The sequence below is a fragment of the Cavia porcellus genome, unplaced genomic scaffold, assembly GCF_034190915.1.
Source record: "Cavia porcellus strain 051 isolate PalLab524CR breed Dunkin Hartley unplaced genomic scaffold, mCavPor4.1 scaffold_3, whole genome shotgun sequence".
Classification (NCBI taxonomy): domain Eukaryota; kingdom Metazoa; phylum Chordata; class Mammalia; order Rodentia; family Caviidae; genus Cavia; species Cavia porcellus.
Genome location: NW_026947486.1, coordinates 44,790,508 through 44,806,882, shown reverse-complemented (window position 1 = coordinate 44,806,882; position 16,375 = coordinate 44,790,508).

Below are 16,375 nucleotides of genomic sequence, written 5' to 3'. Positions count from 1 at the left end.
AAAGATGTACATGAGTCCTAGGATCCAGGGGAAAAATGTCAGTGGCCCCAGGCCTCATGTGTTTGCATCGTGCATTTGTGATTGGTTCATTGTCTAGAGCTTGGATTGATGATGTCAGTGCTACACCCATATAGGGCTGGAGCCAGCCTACAAAGTAATGGCAGGAAGAAGGTGTGTGTCTCTTTCTTGCCAGTTTCTGCCTTGTTGTTTGCAGCCACAATGAACTGTGGCCTCACCATGCCACCCTACCTTGGAGCCAACTGAATATAGACTAAAACCTCCAAAAACTGTAAGAAATAAACCTTTCCTCTCCCACCTTTGGGCATCAGGTATTTTGTCTTAGCAATACGTTAAAAATAACTAAGACAAGCAGTGAATTCTCACATTAGGAAAACAGAAAGAGCACAAATAACATAGCATAATAAATAACATACTGTTGTAACTCAAACTTCTAGAAAAAAAGGAAAGTCAAGAGTAAAGCTCATACAAGGGAGGAAATTACAAAGATCAGAGCAGAAATTCATGCAATTGAGGCTAAGAAAACAACACAAAGAATTAATGAATAAAAAAGTGGATTCTTTGAAACAATAAACAAAATTGATAACCCCCTTGCCAGCTCTATCAAAAAAAGGAAAGAAAACGTGATAATGCACCCAATGAGGAATGAAAAGGATGGAATTAGTACAGATCTTGTGGAAATTCAGAAGATCATCAACACCTACTTTGTAAACCTTTGCTCACATAGGTTGGAAAAAACAGAGGCAATGGAAACATTTCTTTTTTTTTTTTTTTTAAATTTTATTTAAGGAGAAAAGAAAAAAAAGCAGGGAAAGGGTACAAGTTATACAGATTTACAGAAAAAAATGAACAGTAGGAAATCACTAGTTAATGGATTACATATTGTCATCTTAGAAATACTTGTTCAAGTCACAAAATTAAAGCTTGTGAAGTGGACATTCCATCAATGATACTGCAAACAGTTCTGTTCATTGATCCAATAAAACTCTGTGATATCATTTTCTATCTTATACACTTAAATATACATGCAGTTATATAGTTTGGAGCACTTTCTTTTCCTCTCTTTTGTACCATGACTATTACACATTTTGGGTTTCATTGCTCCCACTGTTCTTATTACTTTTTTGGAAGAGAGTAAAACCAAATGTGACAGAACAGAATTGGTCAAGTCAAAAGGGTGGACGTAATAGATAATGTAAAAACATAATACAAGGTGATCAACAATGGTTACTATAATGCCTCCCGCTATCTCTAATAGAATTGCCTATATTGTTAGTTATAATACAATTGAACAAAACAGTAAAGAATAAAACCGACAAAACCAAAACATTGGAGACATTGTAGGTCTTCAAAAGTAGATAAAAGTCAACAAAAATGGGCGTCATAATGAATCTCATTATCTTCACAGCTGATGCCTAAACTTTCGAACCTGATACTATCCAGCAAAACAGAATAGGGGAACATCAGTTAAAAACCAGATGGTGAGAGTAATACAGGGCTTTAAATCGAGGTAATGAAAAGTCAAAGTGGGTTACTATAATATATCCTGCTATTTTTTTCCTTTAATTAAAAGGATAAAGATAAAAAAGTAAATAATGGAGTGGAGATTGAGATAAAAGAGGGCATAACAATGAAACAGCGCAGATCAAAACATAACCATTTAAGCAGAATAGTGTTTCACCACCAGATAATCCTAACCTAAAAGTAGTTACCATATTGTCTCTTTCTTTGAAATCCTTGAGTACAACTTCGTATACTGTAGCATTAAGTATATCAAAACAATGTAAAACCATTCAAGAGAATGACAGCATTACAGAGTATTTAGAATTGACTAACAGAAAATGAATAATGGTTTCTGTATAATCTCCTTGTCTTTACAAGGTTTTTGCTTATACTATCATACATAATAAAATCCAGTAAGATACAACCTATTTAGACCATTGGAGACAGAAGGACAAAAGCTAGATGAGACTTCAAAACAAGATGATACTAAATCAGTATTACCTATTAAGATGTCATTTTCTCCTATCATCCAATCTTCTCTGCCTCATTTCTGTTGAGCTCTTTTTCTGTCAGTAGCTGTCAGTTTGTCTTCTTCATTTTGTTCTCTGCTCCATTCGTTGTGGCCTCTCTGCCATTATTTCTGGATTGTTTGTATTTTTCTTTTTTTAGAATATCCTGCAATACTCTCTGTAGAGTTGAATTGGTGGTTGCAAATTCCCCCAGTTCCTCTTTATCCTGGAAGCACCTTGTTTTTCCATCAATTTCCAGGGACAGTTGTGCAGGATATCTCAATCTTGGCTGGAGATTATTATCTTTCAAAGCTTGAATTATTTCCCCCCACGCTCTTCGTGATTTGATGGTTTGTGCCGAGAAATCTGCTGTAATTCTGATGGGTGTTCCCTTGAAAGTGGTCTGTTTCTTGTCCCTTACAGCTTTTAATATTCTGTTCTTGTATTGAATTTCTGGAACTTTTATTATTATATGCCTGGGTGTTGCTCTGTTTGGGTTGTAGGTAGCTGGGGTCCTGTATGCCTCATACATCTGAGTATCTTTACCTTTTGCTAAATTAGGAAAATTCTCCTGGATTATTTCTGTGAGTAGCTTTTGTAGTTCACTTGTTTGTGTCCCTACTTCTTCTTTTATGTTCTTAATCCTTAGGTTATGGATCCTCTTATCATCTTCTTGTCTTTGTATTATTGCTGTTTGTTTCTTTGTTATTTTTAAGAAGTTTTTCATTTCATTCTCCCATATTACAAGTCTGCCCTCCAGTTCAGATAGTCTGTCCTTAGTTTCTTTCAAGCTGTTATGCCAGTCTTCTATAGACTTCTTAGTATCTTGGTAGTCCCTTTGAACCTGTTTCACGTATTCTATGCTTTCTCTGTTTTCTCCATCAAACAATTCTCCCCTTTTTTTCTGTTCTTCCATTCCACCGCCTGTTTTTTCTTGGGTGGTACTTAGCATTTCTCTAACTATTCTGCATACTTCTAGCTTCAGGTCGTTGATAACTTCATTCCTGAATTGGTCTATGAGGCTCTCTATATGGTGCCTTATGTATATTGGTGCGGTGTCTGCTATTGCCTGTTTCTCAGAATTGGGGGCCGAGGAGCCTTTCTTGTTGCTGCCTCTTCCCATGCTGCCTCTTCTTCTCTGTTCCTTATATATGCAAGCTTATATAAGAGGCCCAGCTTCTCTCCCAGTCAGCCACAGCCTGATCGAATTGCGCCAGTTAGGTGTTCCCGCTCACCGCTGCGCACCAGGGAGTTACGGACCAGGCAGTCTACGCGTCTCCCCTCCCGGCCACCGTCAGGCTCTGGGATCTGAGTTGGGACAGTCTACCAGGTCCGCCGGCAGCGTCACGCAGGCCAGGCACTTTTCACCAATCTCGCCCGAGAGGGGGATGTGTGGCTGGAGTCGCCACTGGGCCCTGCTCCCGCAGGACTGCTCAGACCCAGAAAGTCCTCCGCTGGAGTCAAATTGTGGTAGAGTGTCAGCTTCTCTCACTCACCTCACCACAAGTCAGTGCACGCCTCCCTGCCGTTCGCAGATTGCCGTTCTCAGAGCTTCTGCATGTCTCTCTCCTTGCCGAGCCACTGTAGAGGCAGCCAGCCGCCACGCGGCGGGAAACCCAAATCGCGGATTACAATGGCGCAGGGTCCAGCCTCCACACCGAGACTTTTCTGTTCCTGTTTTAGCACTAGGACTGCATTCCAAGTTGGTTTCTCTCAGCCCAGTTCGTTCCTGAGTCAGCGGAGCATATCTCTACCTGCTTATGTCTCCTTAGTCCGCACCATTCCTGGCTTCTGAGCCGAGTCTTTCAGAGAGCCTCCGGTAGTTGCTGTTATCTGTCCGCCATGTTCTCCCGGAAGTCAGTATAGACAACTTATGATCTGATTTATTATGATGATACAATTGAAAAATGGCAACAGCAAGTCCAATACTATCCTTATGTGCCTTCTGTCTTCATCCTCAGGGACCCGGGGCTCGAGCCCACGGCGGCCGGAAGTCTTCCAGGAGGGTCTCCGGCCTCCCTCCACAGTCGGCCCCGCCTTCCTGGTCTTCAGCCAATGGAAATATTTCTAGAAAACTATGAATTACTAAAGCTGAATAGAGAAGCTATGAAAATTTTGAATAACTTAATATCAGCTATTGAAATTGAAAATATAACTTAAAGCTTAACAACCAAGAAAATCTCAAGTCCTGATGGATTCATGGCTGACTTCTACAAGAAATTTAGAGAAGATTTAACATCAATACTCCTCAAACTCCTTAATGAAATGAAAAAGGAAACAGTTCTCCCTGACTCATTCCTGGAGGCAAGTATTACACTGATTCAAAAACAACAAAAAGACCCAACCAAAAAAGAGAAATATAGACCAAAATCTCTAATGAATATTGATGGAAAAATTGCCAAAAAAATACTAGCAAGCAGAGTGCAGTAAATCATCAAGAAGATCAAACACCATTACCAACTGGGATTCATCCCAGAGATTCAGGAATGGTTCACCATATGCAAATCAATAAATACAATACACTACATCAACAGAGTCAAAGACAAAAATCACATGATAATCTAAATAGATGCAGAAAAAGCTTTTGATAAAGTCCAACACTTATTCATGATAAAAACCCTACAGAAATTCAGAGTAGTTGGTCTCTGCCTCAATCAAATAAAAACCATCTATGAAAAATGAACAGTCAGCATCTTACTAAACAGTCTAAAACTCAAAGCTTTCACTATAAAATTTGGAACAGGACAAGGATGTCTGTTATCACCACTCCTATTCAATATAATTCTAGAAATGTTAGCCAGAGCAGTTATACAAGAGAGAGAAATAAAAGAATAAGCATAAGAAAGGAAGAAATTAAATTATCATTATTTGTAGATGACATGATATTCTACACAGCAGACCCCAATAACTCCATCAAAAGACTACCAGCATTAATAAGCAAATTCAGCAACATAGTTGAATGCAACATCAGCACTCAAAAATGAATAGCATGCTTGTACACAAAACAACAAACTCATTGAGAGAGAAATTATGGAAATAATGCCTTTCACTGTAACATCCAAAAATATGAAATGCTTAGGAATCAATCTAACAAAAGAAGTTAAATATCTATATATTGAAAACTATAATACTCTGAAAAGGGAGATTGAAGAGAATATCAGAAAATGGAAGGATGTCCCTTCCTCATGAATAGGAAGATCCAACATAGTGAAAATGGCCATACTTTCAAATTGTTATACAGATTTAATGCAATCTTGATCAAGCTACCATTAACATACCTCATAGATCTAGAGAAAACATTCCTAAACTTCATTTTGGAAACCAGAGACCTATAACAACAGAAGCAATCAAAGATAACAAATGCAAGGCAACAGGCATTGCAATCCCTGACTTGAAATTATACTACAAAGGTACTGTGATAAAATCAGCATGATACTGCCAAAAAATAGACCTTAAGATCAATGAATAGATTGAAAGATGTGAACACAACTACAAAGACACTCAGCCACCTTATTTTTGGCAAAGAGGCCATACATGTTCACTGCAAGAAACACAGCCTCTTTAATAAGTGGTGCTAAAAAAAATTGGCCTTCCACATGCCAAAGACTAAAAGTAGACACATGTCTGCCACAATTGCACTAAACTAAAGTCAAAATGGATCAAAGATCTAAGTATTAAAATGGAAAAACTAAATCTACTGGAAGACCAAGTAGATACAAGTCTTGAAGACATAGGGGTAGGCATTTTCTTCATAAAGGAAATGTCAACTGCATGTGGAGTACTTCAAAGAATCAACACCTGGGATCTTATCATATTAAAAAGTTTTTGCACTTCAAAAGAAATCACCAATAGAGTAAAAGCAAAATCATAGAATGGGAAATATTTTAGCTAACTGTCCCTCAAACAAAGGACTTCTGTCTAGAACATAGAAAGCATTTGAAAATATCAGGCCCCCAAAATTCAAAGACCCAATAAAAAAATGGACATCTGAGATGAGCATGCATGTCTCATGTGAAGAATTTAAAAATGGCAAATAAATACATGAAGAAATGTTCAACACCACTGGTCACTTGAGAAATGCAAATTAAACAACACTGAGATTTCATCTTACCCCAGAAAGAATGGCTGCCATCAAGAAATCAACTGATAAGAAATGTTGGTTGGGATGTGAGAAAAAAGGAATGCTTCTTTACTGTTGGTTGGATTGTGGACTTGGTACTATCACTGTGGAAATCAGTATGGAAATTTCTCAAAAAACTAGGATTGGAGGTCCCATTCAATCCTGCTATTCCCCTTCTGGGTATTTTCCCAGAAGAATTAAAAGCATCCTGGCAGGGGCTGGGGATTTAGCTCAGCGGCATAAGCACCTGCCTTGCAAGCAGGCAGTCGTGAGTTCGATCCCTGGTACCGATAAAAAAAAGCAAAAACAAAAAAAGCATCCTGGCAGAGTGACATATGTACACTCATGTTTACAGCAGTACAATTTGTAATAGCTAAATCTTGGAGACAAATCAAATGGCCATCAACTGCATAATGGATAAAAAGATGTAGTAACTTTTACAGTGGAGTATTACTCAGCTATGAAGGATAAACTTGAGACTTTTATAGGTAAATGGATGTAACTTGAGACCATACCCATAGGTGAAATAAATCAAACTCATTTGTGTAAATATCATATTGTCTTCCTAGTGTAAAAAAAACCTGAAAGTGTAATAAGCCTCAAAATGTACAATAGATGCTGTGAAAATAAAAGAGAAAGAAAGTACTCAAAAGGAAAGAACAACTGGGATAGGAGAATGGTGAAAAGGAAGAGGGAAACAGATTATATGTATACAGGAATATATATATATATATGCATGTGTGTGTGTGTGTATGAAATAGATAGCCATACTACTAATCTCTAACTTCATTATGAACAGTTTGTGTTCTCATTGTTTGATCATTTTTTCATGCTTAAATGTTGTAACCTGAAAAATTACTTCTGAAATAACAGTATGTGATATACTAATTAGTGTTAATTTCCTATTTCTTTTTTGAAATTCTGTATCATTTCTACCCTTTGTTTTGTTTTTAAAATAAAAAAGAATAAATAAACAACAGCAATACAAGCAACCAAAATAAAAGATTAGAAACTGTCGATGTCCGCTCCCGGCCGGCAGGAAGGACACACGACAAAGTCTGGTAGTGGACAACCTTTTCTTTTTATTTTCCTTCTCCGTACAGCCTGCCCTGGGTTCTCCCAGCTGAAGCCTCCTCTGGTCCGCTCCCCGCGGCTCCTTTTGTGCTTCAGTCTGCCCCAAAGCCTCTACCGGTCCGCTCTCCGCGGCTCCTTTTGGGCTTTTACTTCTGGGCTTCTACCTGGCTTCTTCTTCCGCCCAGGGGTGGCACCGGTATATATACGGGTACAGTGTCCAATCATGTTAAAGTAAGCAAGGCAAGCTGATTGGCTAACATCATCAGTTGCCAGGCAGACTATATTGTTGAGCGGGTTGTTTACGCGGTAAGCAGGAAACTAACATATTCGATGGGAGGGGTAATCTACCTCAGGCTTTGCTCTTTACCACAGGCCGCACGTCCGCCGCGCAAGGCGAGCTATCACAGACGCGGCTCCCAACATCTCCCCCTATTTTATTTTTTATGAATGTGCGCATCGTAGCCCTTCCTGGACTGGGTGCAGAGGCTTATGCCCTATGTGTAGGTCCACCGTAGGTCCTTGGCTTAGACCCTGGTTGGCCATGCCATGGTCTGCCAAGGCCCTGAGGCCCTCGTCCTTTTTCTAGGGCCAGGCACAAACTGGACGGAACCTGGATGCACACAAGCTTGCACTCATTTCCTCTCCGTAAAGAAATCCCCTCGGAGAGAAATTTAGACCTGGGCAGCATCTAACAGTCCAGCGGCTTACGTGCAGGATGGGGTAGGGCCTGGCTTAGGTCGAGTCGTGCTGGGGAGGCACGCTCTTACCCGTCATTGACTCACCTACCCTGCTGTGTATTGTCACCTTATGGAGGAGAATGAGGGATGCCCGCCATATCTAGACTCGGTCGTGGGCCAATTGAGCAAGCCATGCATATGCCTGAGGATCTTCTTGTCCATTTCGGGCTACCGCTATTTCTATTTATCTTATTGGTTGGTCTGTGATGGATCTCCAGTAGGGCAGGTCTGATCTTCAGTCGAGGGCTTTGTTGCCCGTGTCAGTCTCTCCGGTATCCACAGTGGTTCTCGTCCCGGTTCCTGTGGGAAAACACAAACCGCGCCTCGGTTCCAGCTGACCACTGGATCCGGGCCCATCCATTGTCCTGTCATAGATAACCGCGCCTTTGGAGGCAGGCCTTGGCTTACTCCCCCTTTTTGTTTTTTATTTTTTATTTTTTATTTTTATCTTTTTTTTTTTTTTTTTTTTTTTTTTATTGGTACCAGGGATCGAACTGGCGATTGCCTGCTTACAAGGCAGGCGCTTATGCCACTGAGCTAAATCCCCAGCTCCCATTTCCTCGACCGGCGTTTTTCTCAGCCTGCTCGGCAGAGAACTCTGTGTACCAGGCTCGCCAATCCAGGTAACTGCCCGAGGGCAGACACGCCTTTGCCAGCTGAATCCAGTCCGCGGGGGTGAGGGGCCCAGAAGACAGATTCCCCAGCATGGCAATGGTGTAAGGCGCAGTCGGCCCAAAGGTTGTAACTGCATTTTTAAGTTCTCTAATCTGCTTTATCTCAAAAGGCTCCCATACATTGCATCCCTGGCCCATAGCTACTTGTACAGGAAATATCCCGTAGGGGCCACTATCTATCCCAGGTGGATGTACCTCATGAGACAAGCGTCCCCCCTGCCAAAGCCGCCTGTAAAAATACCGACCCGCCGGCGGCGGAGCATAAGACAGCGGCCGTGATTGGGCGGAAAATGGGGGCCCGTGCATCACTTCCTGTTCTGGCGAAAGGGGAGAGAGCTCCCAGGCGGCCGCCTCGTGGCGAGGAATCGCCTCCGGAAACGGCCCCCAAGGTGGGGCGGAAGGCTTCGCCTCCCTCTCGCGCCGGGGAGCGCTCAGGAGCTCTCTACTCCTCCGCAGACCAGGTTGAGCAGAGCGCAATTCGCGGGGCAACGCTGGAAAAGAACCCTGCGACTCCTTATTGAGCGATTTAGGCTCCTGACAGCTGGTCTCTTTGGCCTCCTTGCCATTCAACTTTCCCTCGTCCTCGGAGTCAGACGACTCCGAGGCTAGAGCCCCGTCCTCCTCCTTAGCATCCTTGTTCCCCTTGACGGACCCCTCTCGGGAGCTCCCTGACTGGGCCTGCTCAGATACCCTGCGTACTTTTGTAAGCTCTTGAGAGCTTTCTCCACAACCACCCTCGCTCTTAGTGTTGCTACCTAACATGTTTCCCATCTTTTAATATGTTACTCACCGCGTGAGGCCCAAGGAATCCGCCACTTACGCGTGAGCCTGAGGGGAGTCTAAAAGCCCTGTAGGTGCGCGCCACCCAGAGCCCAGGCTTATCCCCAACTCACCTGTCTCGCAGCTCTGTACTGGAGCGTTGTCCACTTCCACGTCTCGGGGGTGATCAGTCCCCGGGCGGGCCTCCAAATGTCGATGTCCGCTCCTGGCCGGCAGGAAGGACACACGACAAAGTCTGGTAGTGGACAACCTTTTCTTTTTATTTTCCTTCTCCGTACAGCCTGCCCTGGGTTCTCCCAGCTGAAGCCTCCTCTGGTCCGCTCCCCGCGGCTCCTTTTGTGCTTCAGTCTGCCCCAAAGCCTCTACCGGTCCGCTCTCCGCGGCTCCTTTTGGGCTTTTACTTCTGGGCTTCTACCTGGCTTCTTCTTCCGCCCAGGGGTGGCACCGGTATATATACGGGTACAGTGTCCAATCATGTTAAAGTAAGCAAGGCAAGCTGATTGGCTAACATCATCAGTTGCCAGGCAGACTATATTGTTGAGCGGGTTGTTTACGCGGTAAGCAGGAAACTAACATATTCGATGGGAGGGGTAATCTACCTCAGGCTTTGCTCTTTACCACAGGCCGCACGTCCGCCGCGCAAGGCGAGCTATCACAGACACGGCTCCCAACAAGAAACAATATTCACTCACATGAAAATATCCAAAAAAATGAAGAAATATTTCTGAGGAGAGTACAAAGATGAACATAATAAAGCATAAAAGTAGAAACTTAAATAACAAAAAAAAAGAAAATTCCTCTTGTGTTCCTAGTTCTGTGGTAGTATCCAAGTCAGACTCCAAAACTGTGTTGGATAATCCTTCTAAGTCTGCATTTGGATTAGTACTGGGCATGGTGCTGATCCTGGCCCCCACATGTGGGGACTTGGGCCAGCTTTTAGCAACTTTCTGTATATGTTTGCATCAGTTTCCTAGTTGTTGTGGAGCTCTCAGATAGAGACAGTCTGAAGATGCTTCCACACCTATGTACAATTGGCTTTTCCCAGTGCTTGCACAGCTTCCTCTGTTCAGCTTCCACTAGCACATCTCTATCTTCTTACCACCATATGTTGCAGGGCAAGGTAGGTTTGGTGCCATGGGTCGACTCACTGCCCCTGCTGCCACCACAAAAATTACTCAAATGCTACTTGATACAACTTCAAACTCCCCTTTAGCAATGGGAGGACCAGCCTGCCACTCACTTCTCCATTGTGGCTGGAGACTGTTACATCCCATGTATCCACAATCCTCTCTCAAGAATCAGGTCATGCTGTTCCACTTATACCTTTACTCACACCACTGCATCCTCAAACTTATTGTCCCTAGAAGTTCCAGTTAGCCACTATGGTTCATGACAACAAAAGAAAACAAAACAAAATCAAACACACACACACACACACACACACACACACACACTCACACACACAACCTGGACTGCCATCATGATGGAACCAGATTTGTGGTCACTTATTCCTGTGTGTGCTGGAAAAATTTGCTTCCAGGCTGTGCCATACTCTGTGTGGAGGAAGGTAAAAGGAGTAAGGGCACTTATTTCCCAAACCTATCCTGAATGGCTTTAGTTATCCACACTATTACAGTCCATAAATTTTTGCAAATTTCCCAGAATGTCAGTTCCTGTTCCACTTGCAAGTGGCAGTCTCACTGGTAACCTTGTGGGCTGATTCACCATTTCATAAAATCATACATTTATGTTGCATTTGATCCACCAATCTCTGATTTCAGATTGACTTTGCCATCAGGGTGTATGTTCCTCCCCTTCTAATAATTGTATTTTTAGTTGATTTTCTCGGAGTATCTCCAACATTGCTCCTCTACTCAGCCATGTTGAATCTCAGTATATCCCTTAACGTGAATGGTCTCAATCCCCAGTCAAAATTTATAACCCAACAGTATGCTGTATCCAAGAAACATACTTTTTCCACAAAGATATTCATAGACTAAAAATAAGAGAATGGAAAACACTATTCTATGCTATGGAACCCTGTAAACAATTAAGAGTAACTATCCTATTTTCATACAAAGTGGACTTCAAACCAAGACTGAGCAGAACAGTCAAAAAAGGTCATAACATATTGGTGAAGAGAGGAATTCAACCAGAAGAGATAACAATAATAAATATATATGCACCAAACATCAGTGAACGCAACTTCAATGAACAAACAGTACTAAACATAAAAGATCAGATAGAAATCAGGACAATTATAGTAGTGGACTTCAGTACACTACTGTTACAAAATGATAAACTATACAAAAAATCAAAATTGAACCTCACGTTTGAAAAAATGGATATATTCAGAGTATTCTGCCCAATAACAACAGAATATACATTCTTCTCAGCAGAACATGGAACTTTTTGTAAAGTAGATCACATAATGTGCCATAAAGTATGCTTAAATAAGTGTAAAAGTATCAAAATTATATCATGCATAAAATTATATTCCAGTGTGGTGAAACTGCAAAACAAGAGCAAAAGAAACCACAAAAATTTCCCGAGGTCTGTGCCATGTTGGAACTTAGGGCACTGGGAAACCAAGCAAGCAGCCCACCTCTCTGGTAAGCAGCCATGAGCCTACCAGGGTGTGGGCTGAGAATCAAACGTCCAACCCCCCATTAGCAAATGGGAACCAGAGATCTGAACATCGCTTGGGAAGCTGACCATATGCAATGTAGCAAATAGGAGGCATTTCCTTCTACCATCTCTTTGAAAGCAAGTATTGTTATCACTGTTATGCTTTGTTCTGATTAATTGTCTTGCTCTATTCAATATTCTGTTTTGATAGGTTCTATAATGTTCTGTATATGGCTTGATTTTGCTATACCTGATTGAAAGAACAACTATTGTGAAGATAATGAGATATATTATGGCACCTATTACTGTTATCCTGGTAACCTGTTGTGACGTTCTGTACCAATCTCACCGCATTGTCTCAACTGGCTATGTTCTGTCTTGTTCTGCTGTATTTCACTACCTTCAAAAAAAAGAAACCAGAAAAATTATTCTAACATAAATTAAACAATACACTTTTGAATAACCTATGAGTCACATAAGAAATCAAAGTAGAAGTTAGCTCCTAGAATCAAAAAATACAGTTACTACAATATACCAGAACCTATGGGACATAGTGAAAGCTGTCATAAGAGGAAGTTTACAGCTGCAAATGACAGAGAGAAAGCACAAATAACCTAATGATACACTTGAAGCCCCCTGAAAAAAAAGAAAAATCTGTTACGGATTAAAACTGGTGGTCAACTTAACACCAGCTGAATTAAATCAGCATGGTGCTGAGCATGCTTTTCACCTGAGTAAAGTTTCCAGCATGAATAGAGATGTGGAAAAGATGAGTGAGGCATTATGGATTTCTCTAAGTGTTGTTGTTTTGAGCCATTGGTTAACCTTTAGGAGCTTGTCATGATTAGCTTCCAGTGTGAGTTTGACCATTGTCATTGGAGGAGCTCAGAATTTTGTTGTTGAGAGTGGCTGTGGCTCACTTTGAGGGAGCTCTGGTCCTTACATCGAGCATAACTTCTGGTTCTAGAGGGGAAGATGAATGCTGTTTAATCTCCAGGAAGAATTCATCATGCTGGCTTTCTGATCTGTACTCAACTGTTTTTATCATCAAAGGATCTCAGTACCTCCGTATCACTGAGGATGTGGTGCTTTTCAGAACAGCCCTGGTCCTTATTTTGAGTATGACTTCTTGGTCCCAGTGTAGAACCCTCAACCTACCAGCATAGTTCCTTCACCCCATTGGCATAGACTTTTTAGCTTCCAACACTGACCTTTGGGCCTTCCCAGTGTGGATCCATAAAACAGACTGGTGTGAGTCCTCCTTGTGGGCTCCAGATCTCCAGTTGGAGTTGTGGGAGGCATTGTCATGAGCTCTAGGTCTTTATCTGGACTCATGTAGGACACTGATCTGGGATCCAGGCCCTTGGCTGAATATTGAGTCTTCAGTGTTGTGGACCGATTTTTCTGAACTTTCTTGTGTTTAACTCTGGGTGACCATTATAAAATAATATTATAAATTCTGTGTCCTGATTCTAATTGTTCTCCTTACAACCTCTGACTATAACACAACCCAAATCCAAAACTAGTACAAAGAAGGAAAGTCTAAAGATCAGAGCAGAAATTAATGAAATCCAGACTAATAAAATGATACATAGAATTAATGAATCAAAGATAGTGCTCTTTGAATGAATAAACAAAAGAGACAAAATTTTAGCTAGTATCACTAAAAGAGCAAAGAGAAAACCCAAATCAATGCAATTAGAAATGAAAAAACAAAAAACATCACTGAAGTTCAGATTATTAGAAACTACTTAAAAACACATAAATTTGAGAATTAATAAGAAATGAATGGATTCCTAGGTATATATGAACTGCACAAACTGAGCCAAAAACATAAAAACCTGTAATAATCCAATAACAGACAATAAAATTGAAGTAGTTATAAAAAGCCTACCACCTAAGAAAATCCCTAGACTTGATGCTTTCATCATTCAATTCTGCAAGTACTTTAAAGGGATCTGATACTCTGATCTCAAGCTCTTTAAAGAAACTGAAAAGGAAGGAGTGCTTCCAAATTCATCCTGGGAAACTATCATTGCCCTGATTTCAAAGCCAGACAAATACTTCTGAGTTCCTGTTGAATAAATGTGTGAGAGAGTGGAATGGACAGTGTAAGCCAGAGACTACTCTGTTAGTGCACCAAGACCAGGAAGCACTGGTTACGGTGGCTGGTTGAGCCCTTACCTGCAGTTCCATGGTGACTCATGTATGGAATAATGGAAGCCTCATACTCTCCTTAGCTAAGTTGCATCTAAACCCCCAGCCAAGTGGGCATCTGAATGGTCTCTCTCTCTCTCTCTCTCTCTCTCTCTCTCTCTGAGGAGCACTCACACTTTGTCTGTTGTGCCATTGTTCAAGGGTCAACAGCACAAATAAGGAGCCAGAAATGGGAATTAATTAGGCAAAACTCACAGTCCCTGAATACAGGAAAAAAAAGCTGTTATGGAGTTAAAAACGAAACCAAAATTCTCCCTGTATATTGAAGAAAAATAAAAAGGAAAAAGAGGCCGAGTCTTTTGGGAATTCCACCTTGGCACCCGCGTTGGCAACCAAAAGTTTCACCCTCCCTGCCTGACTTCCAGCCAGTTGAACAGGCTCCAGATAGCTATTTGCCTGCATTCAGCCATAAAGGCCCTCATGTAAACCTTCTGTTTCATGTACATGACTATTCTGGTCAGATGGCACCCTCTAACACCCACCTGAGATGACTGCCAACAATTCCTTCCAAGTTCTACATTTGGCTGAGGAAAAATTGAACTGCCAGTCGTGACAAATGAGTTGCATCCTGTTGGGCCTGACTAGATAGGACAGACTGAGCCCTATCAAATTTGGCCCTTGAGAGCCGGTGGGCATTGCAAAAGTCAGGAGCAAACCTGTGACTTTCCTGATAGACAATGGAACAGAATTCTCTGCCTTCAAAAATTTCCTCTATCAAACAGTTACCATCACCAGAGCATCTGGGACTGTTGCCTCTTGTCCCTTCTTCCAGGCACAAACTTGTAGCCTGGGAGGACATATCCTTCTAACCAAGCCAGTCAGCATCACTTTTGTTTACCATCAATCATCTGACTCTAATTGTGAAACATCATCCTGGAGCAACCCTACCTGCATCAAACAGTATACCACACCATGTGAGACTCAGCTAGAAATCCAACCACAAATCTAAAGGTTTCAAAACCAAAAGAGATTTATAAACTGTCAAACTGCTGAAATATACTTCTCCACCTGCAAAGCCAGTTTAAGATCTCTGAACTGCCAGTGTCACTGAAATTGCCCTCCATATACATTGCTTCTGTCTTCTGACATCCATAGTCTGTAGATACACCTGCTTGGACCTAAAGAATGCCTTCTTCTGCCTTTTGATGGTTCCTGTAAACCATTCCCTCTTCACAAAGCCCCAGTTTTGGACTCAAAGGTTAACTGACTTGGTCTCAACTTCCTGGAGTTTTGAAAACTTGTTTACCCTTTTTGGAGAAGATCACTGCTCTTATGACTGGTGACACCCAATCTGCTTATTGGAAAGGCACAAAAGCTCTGCTACAATATCTCGTAGAAACTGGTTACAAGAAAACAAAAACTCCCCAATTTTCTTGGAGCTTCTATAAAAATTGGGATCCTTGAGTTCACAAAACAGTGATGATGCTTACTTAGACTCAGCCCTTGGGAGCACCCAGTGGCTTTATTGCACAAATAATTAGTATCTGGTCACTAAGGGCTGTCTCTCTCCTTTGCCTTCTTGCTGTAACAGCAACTGTCCTGATCAAAAAAGCTGACAAGCTCACCTTAGACCAAACCTAACTATTCAGGTACCACGTGCTGTACTGGGATGAACTATTCTAAAAAATAGACTCTCTGACAGATTCTGAGTACACCCTGTATATGGATGGAAGTAGCTCTGTTAGGAATGAATTTCAATAGGCTAGATATGCTGTGGTCACCTTGGACAAAACTATTTTGGCCAAAACTCTCCTGCAGGGATGATCTTCACAGAAAATTTCTTCCTGCTCTTGTCAGGAAGCCTAATACAAGTTACTTAAAATAATTCAGTTCAGGGCCTATGCCCTCCTCTGGGGATCTGATTGACTGAAACATCAATCTCATTTGGCATCACCAGATCTGCCCCCACTGTACGTCCTGCAAATTCAAGTTGCTATGCTGGCACCCATACCTCTGCAGCCAGCTCAGAATTCAGCATCTGTGTCACTGGTCCTGACATCCCATTCTCCATCTGTACTGTAAAGTCTTGCTGTAAAAAAAATCATCTCTGGATATGGCCTACCCTTAGAAGTTACCATTGGCAATGACAATAAGCCTGCACTTATAGCAGAGTGT